Raw genomic sequence first — 11,635 nt, forward strand, 5'->3', positions numbered from 1 at the left:
ACTTGGCTGAGCCTCTCTGAGAAAGGGCAGTGTTCCAGCAGGTGGAGGAAGTTAGGGCCAGCCAGGAAGGTCATTGCTGCTGAAGTTATGGCCAGGAGGTGAGAGAGAACTGGGTCAGGCGTGCATTCACTTATTCGGTCATACATTCAACAAATATGTTCAGCACCTGCCAGTGCCAGATGTTATAGATGGTGGAAGATACGGAGTTCAGCAAAATGCGATGAACAGTAACAAAGTCACACACAGCAGAGAGCCAGGTGACTTGGATGCCAGCGGAGCTGACCCCTGATTCCTCGTCCATTTTAATCTCCCTTCCCATACACGGGCCAGCAAACGAACATCTCTCTTTCCCAGGCTCCTTGAAGCCAGGACTCAGAAGGAGAATTTGGTCCCACTGATTTGATGCATTTGCATGAGATTCAGAAAGGGAAAGTGACAGAGACCATATTCCTGACCTCTTCTGGCTGCTTTCCGCTCTGACAAGCAAGGTCACAGAGGTGTGAGGTTTCTCTGCAGCACCAAGGTTCTGGGTGAGAACAAGCAGTTGAGGAGCATCATTGGCTTCCTGATTCATGAATCACAGGTCTGACTGGAAGTTCTTGAACTCCAGACTTCTAATAGAGACCTAAGAGATAGACCCTTTTTCTTGTGCCTGCTTTTCCACCCCTCCTCTGATTGTTGAATCCCCAAACCCCCCGCCCAGGTTAGATCCTTTCCTGATTAAAATACTTAAGAGTGGCCTCTGTTACCTCCACAGAACGCTGACTGGTATAGGCAATAAAGAATTTTAAGCAGGGAGAGAGATGTGTGCTTCAGGAAGTGACCTTGGCAGCTGCTTAGAAGATGGGAGAGGAGACAGGTGAACCAGAAACAGATCTGGAAAACTCCCAGACAAAGCTAGTGTGCCTGGAATAGTTGGACTGAATGAAACATGTGTCATGGGAATAAGAAGAAGAGAAGGAAATAAGTTATTTCATAAGTAGAATTTACATGATCTATTGGAAACGGGATGGGGTGAAAGAAACTTAAACTTGGCCTACTACTCCATCCCACTTCTGCTGGCGCGCTCTGAAACGCTCCCTCCGCCATCACAAAACCCATCACACTTATTTAAAAGTGACCCTCTCAACCCTGGCTGCTGTGGCTCAGTGGATTGAGCATCGGCCTGTGAGCCAAGTGTCGCTGGTTCGATTCCCAGTAAGGACACATGACTAGGTTGCACGTCAGGTCCCCAGTTGGGGCCGCGAGTGAGAGGCAACCACACAGTGATGTTTCTCTCCCTCTCTTTCTCCTTTCCCCTCTCTCTAAAAGTAAATAAACAAACAAGTAAATAATTTTTTTTAAAAAAACTGACCCTCTCTTCAGGCTTCACGCTGGCTTACTTTGCTGTCTGTTGCACCCTCAGTGCAGAGAGCAGTGAACAGCCCATAACAGAGTGCTCAGTGCACACCAGGCTGATGGAAACAAGGGAGAGAGGGAAGGAGGGAGAGAAGGAAGGAGGGAGGGAGGGAACCCGCAACCTCAGAGCTGCTGTGAAGATTGACATTCTGTTAACCAAAGAAGTAATCCCTGGCTGAGTACTGCTTGACTAATGTTGAATCTTGGATTACATGGGGCATCCGGCTGAAGAAAATTAGCACATTGGTAAAAACATGACTCTGGAGGTTGGAAAATAGGGACTTGACACAAATTGTGGAATCACCGCACAGAATGAAAGCTGGCTGCTTCAGAGGAAAACAGGATGCCTCAGTAAACCTTGCATAATAGCCATATTACCACAACTACAAAGACAAGAGTCAATAAAATGCCAGCCACCATATCAGACACTATACACACATGTACTTAAAAAAAAAAACTTTAATGTGCATTTTGTTAGGTTCTACATTTTTTCTACTTTATTCTTTATTGTTTATTCTATTACAGCTGTCCTACTTTTTTCCCTTTTGCCCCCCTCCACCCAGCCCACCCCTCTAGCCCACAGTCAATCCCCTCTCCATTGTCCATGTCCATGAGTTATTCATACATGTTCTTTGACTAATCCCTTTCCCTTTCTTCCAGCATTCCCCCCGCCCTCTCCTCCCCGCCCCCCTACAGCTGTCTGTTCTGTGATTCCATGCCTCTGGTTCTATTTTTCTCATTAGTATATTTTGTGATACCCTTTGTGACAGCATGGATAGAACTGGAGACTATCATGCTAAGTGAAATAAGCCAGTCAGCAAAAGAAAAATAACATAGAACCTCACTTATACCTGGAATCTAATAAACACATGTGCTTTTAATCCATACAACTTAGAAGAGAGGTATTATTACCCCCATTTTACAGATGAAGAAACTGAAGCTCAAAGTTAAGCACTGCCCAAGGTCACTTAGCTGATGATGACAGAGTTGAGGTTCAAAGCCAAGCCTACCTAACTCCAAAATCTGTGCTCCTCATTATGCCCCTATAGCTTCTATGGAAAAAGGAGTTAGAGAACATGAATAAGGACTGGTCAGATAAAACAGAAAAGAAGCCGATGACACAAAAGCCAAATAAGTGGATCAAAAAAATAAGGGTAGACTAGAAAATGCCCAGAGGAATCCATGGTGTTGAACTATAAGCAGGTGACCTTGAATAGGGCAAATTGGGAAGAGGTGTAGAAGCTACACCTTTTGGTAGTAAAAGGAGAAAGAATAGGTACTTTCTATGGGCTACATTCAAAAAGTTTAATGGTAACTGGAAGGATGGAAGTCAGACTATTATAAGATGGGAAAACAAAGTCAATCATGAGTTTCTTTAACCTAAGCAAGATGCTTGTGGAGCCAAAGAGAATAGTGAAAGGTGGAAATCAGAGACAGAGAAAGTAGAGTCCTCCTTTAAAATATCCCCAAAAGATGGAAAGAGTGTACAGCCCAGCCATTGAGAAAGGAGGGAAGACAGATGAATGATAAGATTGAGTTGTGGTCTCCCATCTGATATCTACAGAAGAAACACCGAGGGTCTCAGGAACTACTTCCAGTTTGCTAATTAGCCTAACAGAGAGTATGTGTTTGCACTGATCAGCCTGCACTCAAACAGAAATGATTTCTTTGCTTTGGTTGGAATATCTATCAACCCATTTTATAGCACTGATTGATTTCATGCAGAGTGGAAGCTCTAATAAGAAGTCAAATTGGTCTTTGGTTAGCCAAAAGAAAGTCACCACTGATTATTGTTTATTAAATACTGCTTTTTTCACAGTCTTCCAAAAGTCATAAAAGGATCCTTCATAGCAAAACAATAATCCACTGTCAGTAGAATTAGAGACTATGTCAGCAGAACTATAAAAATGCATAGAATACAATCAGATATTATTTAAATAGCTACAAATGTTGTGATCAGGAAAAAAACAGAATACTATCAGGAAATAAATAGATTAGTTAAATCTAGTCGAGCAATGAAGCAACCCCGGTGGATGATTAGAGACCTAATCAGACGACAGAAGATATAAACAGAATCCAAAAGGTGAGGACCATAAAACCATTCCATGCGGATTTGGAGACCTCACTGATACAACAACTATGGAAGAGAAATCTATGTGTCCCTCACGAGGTAAGAAAAATCCACCTGGACATCTGCACCTCCAGCCTCAAGTACTAGCAACATGGTTGATGGCAGAATTCCTTTCTTGGTGGGTAAAAATACCTGTTAAGCCAGAGAGAACTTAAGATATATTATACCTGGAAATAACGTTATAAATCATATCTGTCACATCAATAGCTTTGTGTTTGGTATTTAAAGAGTTCATAATATTTAAGAGAAATTGGTGCAGTGGATTAGCTAGCAGATGATTGTTGTGATTCCCATGCAACTTAGGTGATTGAGTAACAGACTTGTGATTTCAAGTTAAAAGTTACAGTAGGACTTTGCTAGGTTTGTCACAATATTTGAATGCTTAGGAGAACTTAAGTTTCACCACATTTATGTACTTACTTTATTAGATTTATAAAAATTAGGAAATGTTTGTTAGATAAGCAAATTAAGTCTTAAAAAGATAACAGGGTATTACAATTATTAATGCATTAAAATGTTTAGGAGGATTAATTAAATGAGGCCAGACAGTCACCAGATTCCTTGTGACTGTTAACACTGATAAGTTTAGAACTGAACACTGTTTGGGGATTAAACCTAAAAACTTAAGGAAAAAGTAGGTTTTTGAATTTATAATTTTAATATACTAAATATTAATGTGTAGTGAATGGCAAAGACAAATAGTCTTTTGCAAGCACAAAAGTCCCAACAAGGATATGTGTGTATTTTTAAAGGCTTCCCAACTGATGGATAGGTAACTATTGGGTGGGCCAAAAAGTTTGTTTGTTTTTTCCCTAAGATGGCTCTGGTAGCTCTTAGTTGTCTTTAATTTCATTCAAAACAGTTTTGTTAGATTGTATTATGACAGCTGTCATATCAGCATGCATTTAAAAAAACTTATCAAAATTGTGTAGCCATTTTAATAGTGAAGATGGAAGAAAATAAGCAACATTTCTGGCATATTATGCTTTATTATCTCAAGAAGGGTAAAAATGGGACTGAAACCACAAAAAAAGATTTGTGCAGTGTATGGAGGAGATGCTGTGACCAATCAAATATGTCAGAAGTGGTTTGTGAAGTTGTATGCAGGAGATTTCTCACTGGACAATGCTCCATGGTCAGGTAGACCAGCTGACGCTGATAATGGTCAAATCGAGACATTACTTGAGAACCATCAACATTCTACCATGCAGGAGATAGCCAACATCCTTAGAATACCCAAATCAATAAAGTTATTGGTGGAAATGAAAAATGTCTTTTATTTTACGGAAAAAAACAAACTTTTTGGCCAACCCAACTAGATATGTGCTAGTGGAAGATCTGGGTGGTGGCTGTTCACTGTAAAAATCTTCCTACATCCCTACATTGTTTTTAAACTTTTATAATAAAATTTCCAGGAAATAAAAGCTCTCCAAAGGGCATTTTCAAAAATTTTAAGCATTGTCTTCTGAAGCCAATGAGAGAAACTCACAATGCAATGCCAGTGTGAGAATATTTCTGATCAGAAGTGAATATTAAGGAAGTAAATCACAATTGCTGGACAGGGAATATTAGTATAGATAAAAGGTTGGAAAAGAATCTTTATAGATATTAAGAGTCATTTTTGTGGAAGGGAGTGGAAAGATAGGGATTACATTTATAAATCTAAATTCCAATAATATTACAAAATAATGGCACCAATTATTGCCAAATTGTATATGCAAGAGAGGCAACTTTTTCTTTTCCCCACATAGAACTTAGAAAGAGTCTTCCAATTTATGGAATCTCTTTAAGGAAAACCCCCAAATTAGGGAAACTGAATGTTAGGGCTGCATCTGCCAGTCTAGGGACAACCCCTCTTTCTTGTGGCATTTTGCTCTTCCCAGCAGCTGGTTCAGAATTTTAATAGGGCCATAGGAATCTGGAGACCTGGTTTCTAGTCCTCACTTTGTCACTAAATTGCTTTCTCATCGCCCTTACCTGTAAAAATGAAGACTGGCTTGTTTTACAGGTGCCTTATAACTAAAACCGGATTGAATACCTATGTGCCCTACCTAAAACCTGTGGGAAACATGCCCCTACAAGTTAAATACCAATACCTGCCTATTTTCCCTCATACATATCCTTCTTTCTCACTGGCCTCTCATCCCCAGGCAGTCCTTCAATATGTTATCTGCAAGAGAAAGTTACCTTCAAAGAAAAAGAGAAGGTCAAGGATTATCTGGAAGGTATCTACTTTTCTTTTTTGATCTCTGTAAAAGAAATAGAAGCAAAAGTCCAATGAGCAGTGGGGCGTGGGGGGCAACAATGAGGGGGATTTTTTAAATCTTAATTTAATTGAATTAATCCTTAAACCCAGCTCTTAAAGGCTACTATTCTTTTTTTACAACAAAGTCATGTAGCCCCTTCACATTAAAAAACTAACTCTTGTTCAAACAAGGAACACAAAAAAGTATTTCATCAATAGATTCCAGCAATTATACCAGAGCCTGTACCCCTTGGCTCTTGCAATGAGAGCTGTAGAAAGAAAAGACATCTTCCCAGGCCCTGGGGCATTTCTGGTGTTGAATCCCCGGGGTGGTTTTGAACCAAACCAGTAACTTCCCTGAGCTCTGGCTTGGGTCCAGATCACTGCAGGGGGGCTGTCAGCAGTCGGTTCTGACTGCGTCACTTCCAGCAACCACTGCACTCACCACCCAGAGCAGGCCGGGGCAGTCTGAGCCTCTGGGACCCAGGGACATGCCCAGAACAGGCTTGGGAGCCACACTGCAGGGCCTGGAGTCCCAGGTTTACCTGTTCCTGGCTGCGTAACCCGGACAGGTTCCTTTACCTCTCAGTGCCTCCACGTCCCCTCTTGGAAAATGGAAATAATACTGCTACTTTCTAAGGTGTTATGAGGATTAAGGGCACAAATTCATGAAGGAAGAGCCCCCGGCACATAGTAAGCACTCATTAAGTGTTAACTATTATTGTCAGTTAACATTTGGCCCCTTGTCTCAGTTCTTCCCATATTAATCAATTGGCAATTAAAGTCTGTGGTTATAGTACAGACCAATCTTTTTAAAAAATCATAGTTGTTTAAAGACACACAGCTGGGAGAAAGCCACTCAATTTATTTTCCTCTTAACAAGGAAAAAGCTCTTATCTGCAAAATGTCAGAATGGCAATTGGGAAAAAAAAAGTCTGTACTAGTTGTTCATAGCTTCCTCCCTGGAGTGGCCACTACCAAGTATGAGCAGGTTGTGCTCAGTTTTCTCTCAGTATTTTGTTGCATTCCAGGTGCTTCTTTACACTTTTATATGGATTATTTCATTTACTACTTAAAACAACACTTACGTAGGGGACCAGCATTACTTTCATTTTTCAGGCCTGGCGTCTAAGATTCTGAGAACACCAACACAAGGTCACACAATTCTGAATCGTTGGATCTAGGACTCAGGTCTATTCAATGACAAACGCTGAGCTCCGGACCCTGTACCCCACTGCCGACTATCACGCCCTGCTTTGATAAAGGAACTAATAATAAAGTGTGCACTCACAAGCCCATGGGTCAGTCTTATTTTGGATGAGAGGGTTTTGGTTTGGATCTAAGGTCTCTTCCTGATCTCAAATTTGCCCACGTTCTACACATCATTTTTAAGAAATACATTTCCAAAGACCTACACTTCCAGCAGTTACTCCATTGGGGAAGGAAAATTAATTCTCTGTATACTTGAAAGACTGCTGTATTTTAATGTGCTCAGTTTTTCACTCAGACAGCCCCAAACAAGCATTCTTTAAATCGCATTGAAAAGCAGGGGGTTTTATATATAAGAATTGATTTTAATTGGAGGGGGAAGGAGAAAGGTGATATTGGAGGCTTTGAATTGCGCCTCGCTTTCTCAGATTATAACTCATTCTCTGCCTAAGCATGAGAGATCTTTAGATTGAAATATAACTTGGAGGAGAGATTACACTGGATTTTTTTAAAAATTAACTTTATACAATCATTTGTCTTCAACTATACTTCCCCTTTAGGTAGCTATTCCCTAATTTTATTTTCATTTATGAGATTCTCTATAGAAAACTAAATTGGTCTTGCTGTTAGGAAACTGATGGTCATAGAAAAGAATTAAAGCTGAAACTCTGTGTTGAAGAAGAAACAGCAAGACGGACAATGGCCATCCCATCGTGGTTTGTCTGACTAAGCCTCATTCCAGGCACCTGGGGCGGGGGCCACAATGCAGTGGGCACATGCACCTCCCAAATGTCAGTTACAGCACAACATATGCACTAGCTCTATTGGCTACTAAGTCTCTTCATCTATTTGGATTTTTAAGTTCTCGCTAAGGAATAAGTTAATCAAAAACTCAATATGCTTCAGGAATTACCTTCTTCAGGGATATAACCTCAAGATGTTAGTCCCTTTTTCTATTCAATTAGTTACACCCTGTGACCTAAAAAAGTATTGGGATGCTCTAGTCTTCTAGCAATAAAAATTGCTGTTGATATAATTCAGCATACCCTTAAGGAGGTCAGCATTCACAGATAATTTGCTTTGGGTTTACTTCCTGGCTATTCACAAGATTTCATTAAAATTGGTCATAGAACTTAATATTTTTGAATGTTATAATTATTTAACTTCCTTTTCTCAAATAAAGATTTTCTAGACTACTTTTATTGAGAGGATAAAACCATACAGGGCATAGAGGTGGTTATGTTTTTCCAAGTCAGACTTTATAACAAGGGTTGGCAAACTTTTTCTACAGAAGACCATATAGGAAATAAATATTTTCAACTTTGCAGGCCATGCTATCTCTGCTGCAACTACTTAACACTGCTGATATAGCTTAAAAGCAGCCTTAGACACTATGAAGACAAATGAACAGGACTGTGTACCCATAAAACTCTATTTACAAAACCAAGCAATGGGCCATATGTGGCCCAAGGGCCATAATTTGCCAAACCTCCCTAGGCCATCTCAAGAGGCTGAATTTCTAAGGGTGGCTGATTTTCTACTTGGCATCACAATAGAGATTATTTAAAAACTGAGCAACTTGAGTACTATATAATAATCCTTTATTGTGTGCATCTGTGTTTTATGCACTCTACTAGGTATGTGTTCTATTTCATGATTAAAAAAACAAAACAAAAAACTTTGAGCAAGTGACAAAGTGATCCAGGGATTCTGAATGGTCAAGACTTAGAGGCAAGATACAAAAGGAACTTTTCTGGATAGGTCAAAGGTTTTTACAGAGATAGAGAAATTTTGGAGTTGGAAGAAACTTAATGTTATGTAGTCCTGCATCCTTCTCGATGGATGTTTTTGCAACATCTCTGGCAGGTGTTCCATTAACCTCTGAAGGAAGCTGTCTATGACTGGTGTGGTGGAAGAAGTACCATTTTATAAAGAAAACCAGCCCTCTGTGATTATTTCATTCAATTAATATTCCTGTGGACACCAAAGGAAAAGACAACAAAACAAAAATAAGTGGAACTACATCAAATTAAAAGGTTCTTCATAGCCAAAGGAAACCATCAACAAAATGAAAGGTAACTGAAAAAATGGGAGAAAATATTTGTAAATCATGTATCTGATAAGAGGTTTACATCCACAAAATATAAGGAATTCATAGAATTCAACAGAGAAATATATGATTATAAAATAGGGAGAGGAACTGAACTGACATTTCTCCAAAGAAGTCTTACAGGTGGCCAACAGGTACATGAAGAGGTATTCAACATCACTAATCATTGAAATGCAAATCAAAAGCACCATGAGATATCACCTCACATCTTTTAGAATAATTATTATCAAAAAGGTAAAAAATGGCAAGTGTTGGTGAGGACTTGGAGAAAAGAGAACCCTCAGTTCACTATTGGTGGGAACATAAATCGGTGCAGCCGCTATGGAAAAGTTTGGAGGTTCCTCAGAAAATTGAAGCTACCATATGCTCCAGCAATCCCACTTCTGGGTGTTTATTCAAAGGAAACGGAAATAGGATAATGAAGAGATATCTGCACTTTCGTGTTCATTGCAGCATTATTCATAATAGTCAAGAAACAGGTTCCTACACCCAATTTCATTATGTGTGTGGAGGCTTCCCCACACCAACAAGCAGTATTTCGACACAAGTAGGATGTCCAAGAATTCAACTCAATACCAACGTTATCTACTGGGAGATAGAATCAGATTCCACAGGTAAAGGACTCAGTCCTACAAGACCACCTTCCACAGCTTGTTATCTGTGCTTCTGACTGACTGGCTACAAGTTGGAGGTTCCCATGACCCTCTCCAACTCAGAATGCCAAGTGTAAGTCCAGACTGTCAACTGTACCTCTAACCAAATGGCTATAAATCAGAGGTTCCCATGACTCCATCCTTGAGTTTGATTACTTTGCTAGAATGGCTTACAGAACTCAGAGAAACATTTTACTTACTAAATCACCTGTTTATTATAGAAGGGTATGACTCAGGAACAGCCAAGATTGAGGAGATACATAGGACAAGGAATAGGGAAAGGGCACAGAATTCCCATGCCCTCTCCAGGGACCCCACTCTCCCAGGACCTCCACGTATTCAACAATGTCCGAATCCTGTCCTTCTGTTTTTTAATGGTAGTCATGATTGATTAAATCATTGGCCATTGGCAATGATTCACCCTCCAGCTCATCTTTCCTCCTGGATGTCTAGATGTGGGAATGAAGTTCCAACCCTCTAATGACAGAGTCAGGTCTCCTGGCAACCAGCCCCTATCCTCAGGTGCAGTCCAAAAGTCACATCATTAACATAATAAAAGCCACCTTAATCATTCTTATTACTTGGGGAAAATCTTAGGGGAGTTCTGTGCCAGAAATGGAAATCAAGACTAAATATATATTTCTTATTATAAATCCCAATATCACACCAAGATGAAAACAACCTAAGTGTCCATGAAAGGATGAATGAATAAAGAAGATGTGGTGCATATATACACAAGGGACTATTATTCAGTCATGACAAAGAAGGAAATCCTGCCATCTGCAACATGGACGGGCCTTGAGGACATTATGCTAAGTGAATGAAATAAGCCAGACAAAAATAACTACTGCTTATTAGTATAAGAAATTTTTTTAAAGTAAAATTCATAGAACGAGAGCAGAAAAGTGGTTTCTGGGGGCTGTAGGGTGGGGAAAATAGGAAGAGGTTGGTAAAAAGGCATAAGCTTTCAAAAATAGATAACTACTCCTGGCAATAACCAGGTTCAACTTATAATGCTCGGCTCTGTGAGAACACAAACACCTAAGACACTTTCTGTCCCTTAGGGAGGTGACAGTCTAATGGAAGAAATGACAGGATACAAATAATTATAACAGAAAGGAGAAAAAATAGTAGAAACTTATTACATCTTAACGAATAAGATGAAATACAAATAATCTAATTAAAAAATAGGGGAAGGACTTGAACAGGCACTCCAGCACTCCACAGGCATATGAAGAGCAGCTCAACCTCATTAGTTACCAGAAAAATAGAAAGTAGAACCACAATAAGGCACCATTTCACATCCACCGGATAGGCAAAATGTAAAATTCAGATGGTTTCAGATGCTGGCGAGGATGCAGAGCAATTAGAACACTCAGGGTTATTGTGGGAATTCCGTATGTAGAGTGTTTCCAGTAGAGCAGGTCCTTGAATAACATCACTTAGTTTAACATTGATAAAAATAAATAAAGAAATGGTGCCCTGCCAGGGCCACAGTCTCCAGGGAATTTGCGCATTCTCCCCAAGTCTGTGTGGGTTTCCTCCCACATCCCAAAGCTGTGCATGTCAGGTACACTGGCATATCTACATGGTCCCAGTCTGAGTGGGTGTGGGGTGTGTGACTGGCCCTGTGATAGAAGGGTGTCCTGTCCAGGGTGGGTCCCCGCCTTGTGACCTGAACTGCTGGGACAGGCTCAGGCCACCTGTGACCCTGAACTGGAATAAGCAGTTTGGAAAAGTCCTTCTGTTTAAAGCTGACAGTTTCCAAGAACCTATCAATAATGGTAAGTAAGGACTTGCTGTATCACCGGGCACACAGGAAACACTATGTACGTTAGCGATCATCAGTCATCATCATCATGACTGTCACTGAGTTATTATTATGTACT

The 11,635-nt window shown here is 40.1% G+C and overlaps 1 long non-coding RNA gene across 1 annotated transcript; it reads left to right on the forward strand.

The window, feature by feature from the left end:
• Window positions 1–3,401: 3,401 nt before the first annotated feature.
• LOC150011186 (uncharacterized) lies at window positions 3,402–7,059 on the forward strand. Its single transcript, XR_016510646.1, has 3 exons — window positions 3,402–3,568; window positions 5,680–5,754; window positions 6,894–7,059. It is a non-coding gene; the product is annotated as an uncharacterized LOC150011186 (long non-coding RNA).
• Window positions 7,060–11,635: the final 4,576 nt, after the last annotated feature.

The sequence above is a fragment of the Furipterus horrens genome, unplaced genomic scaffold (assembly GCF_987537825.1).
Source record: "Furipterus horrens unplaced genomic scaffold, mFurHor1.1.pri manual_scaffold_4, whole genome shotgun sequence".
NCBI lineage: Eukaryota > Metazoa > Chordata > Mammalia > Chiroptera > Furipteridae > Furipterus > Furipterus horrens.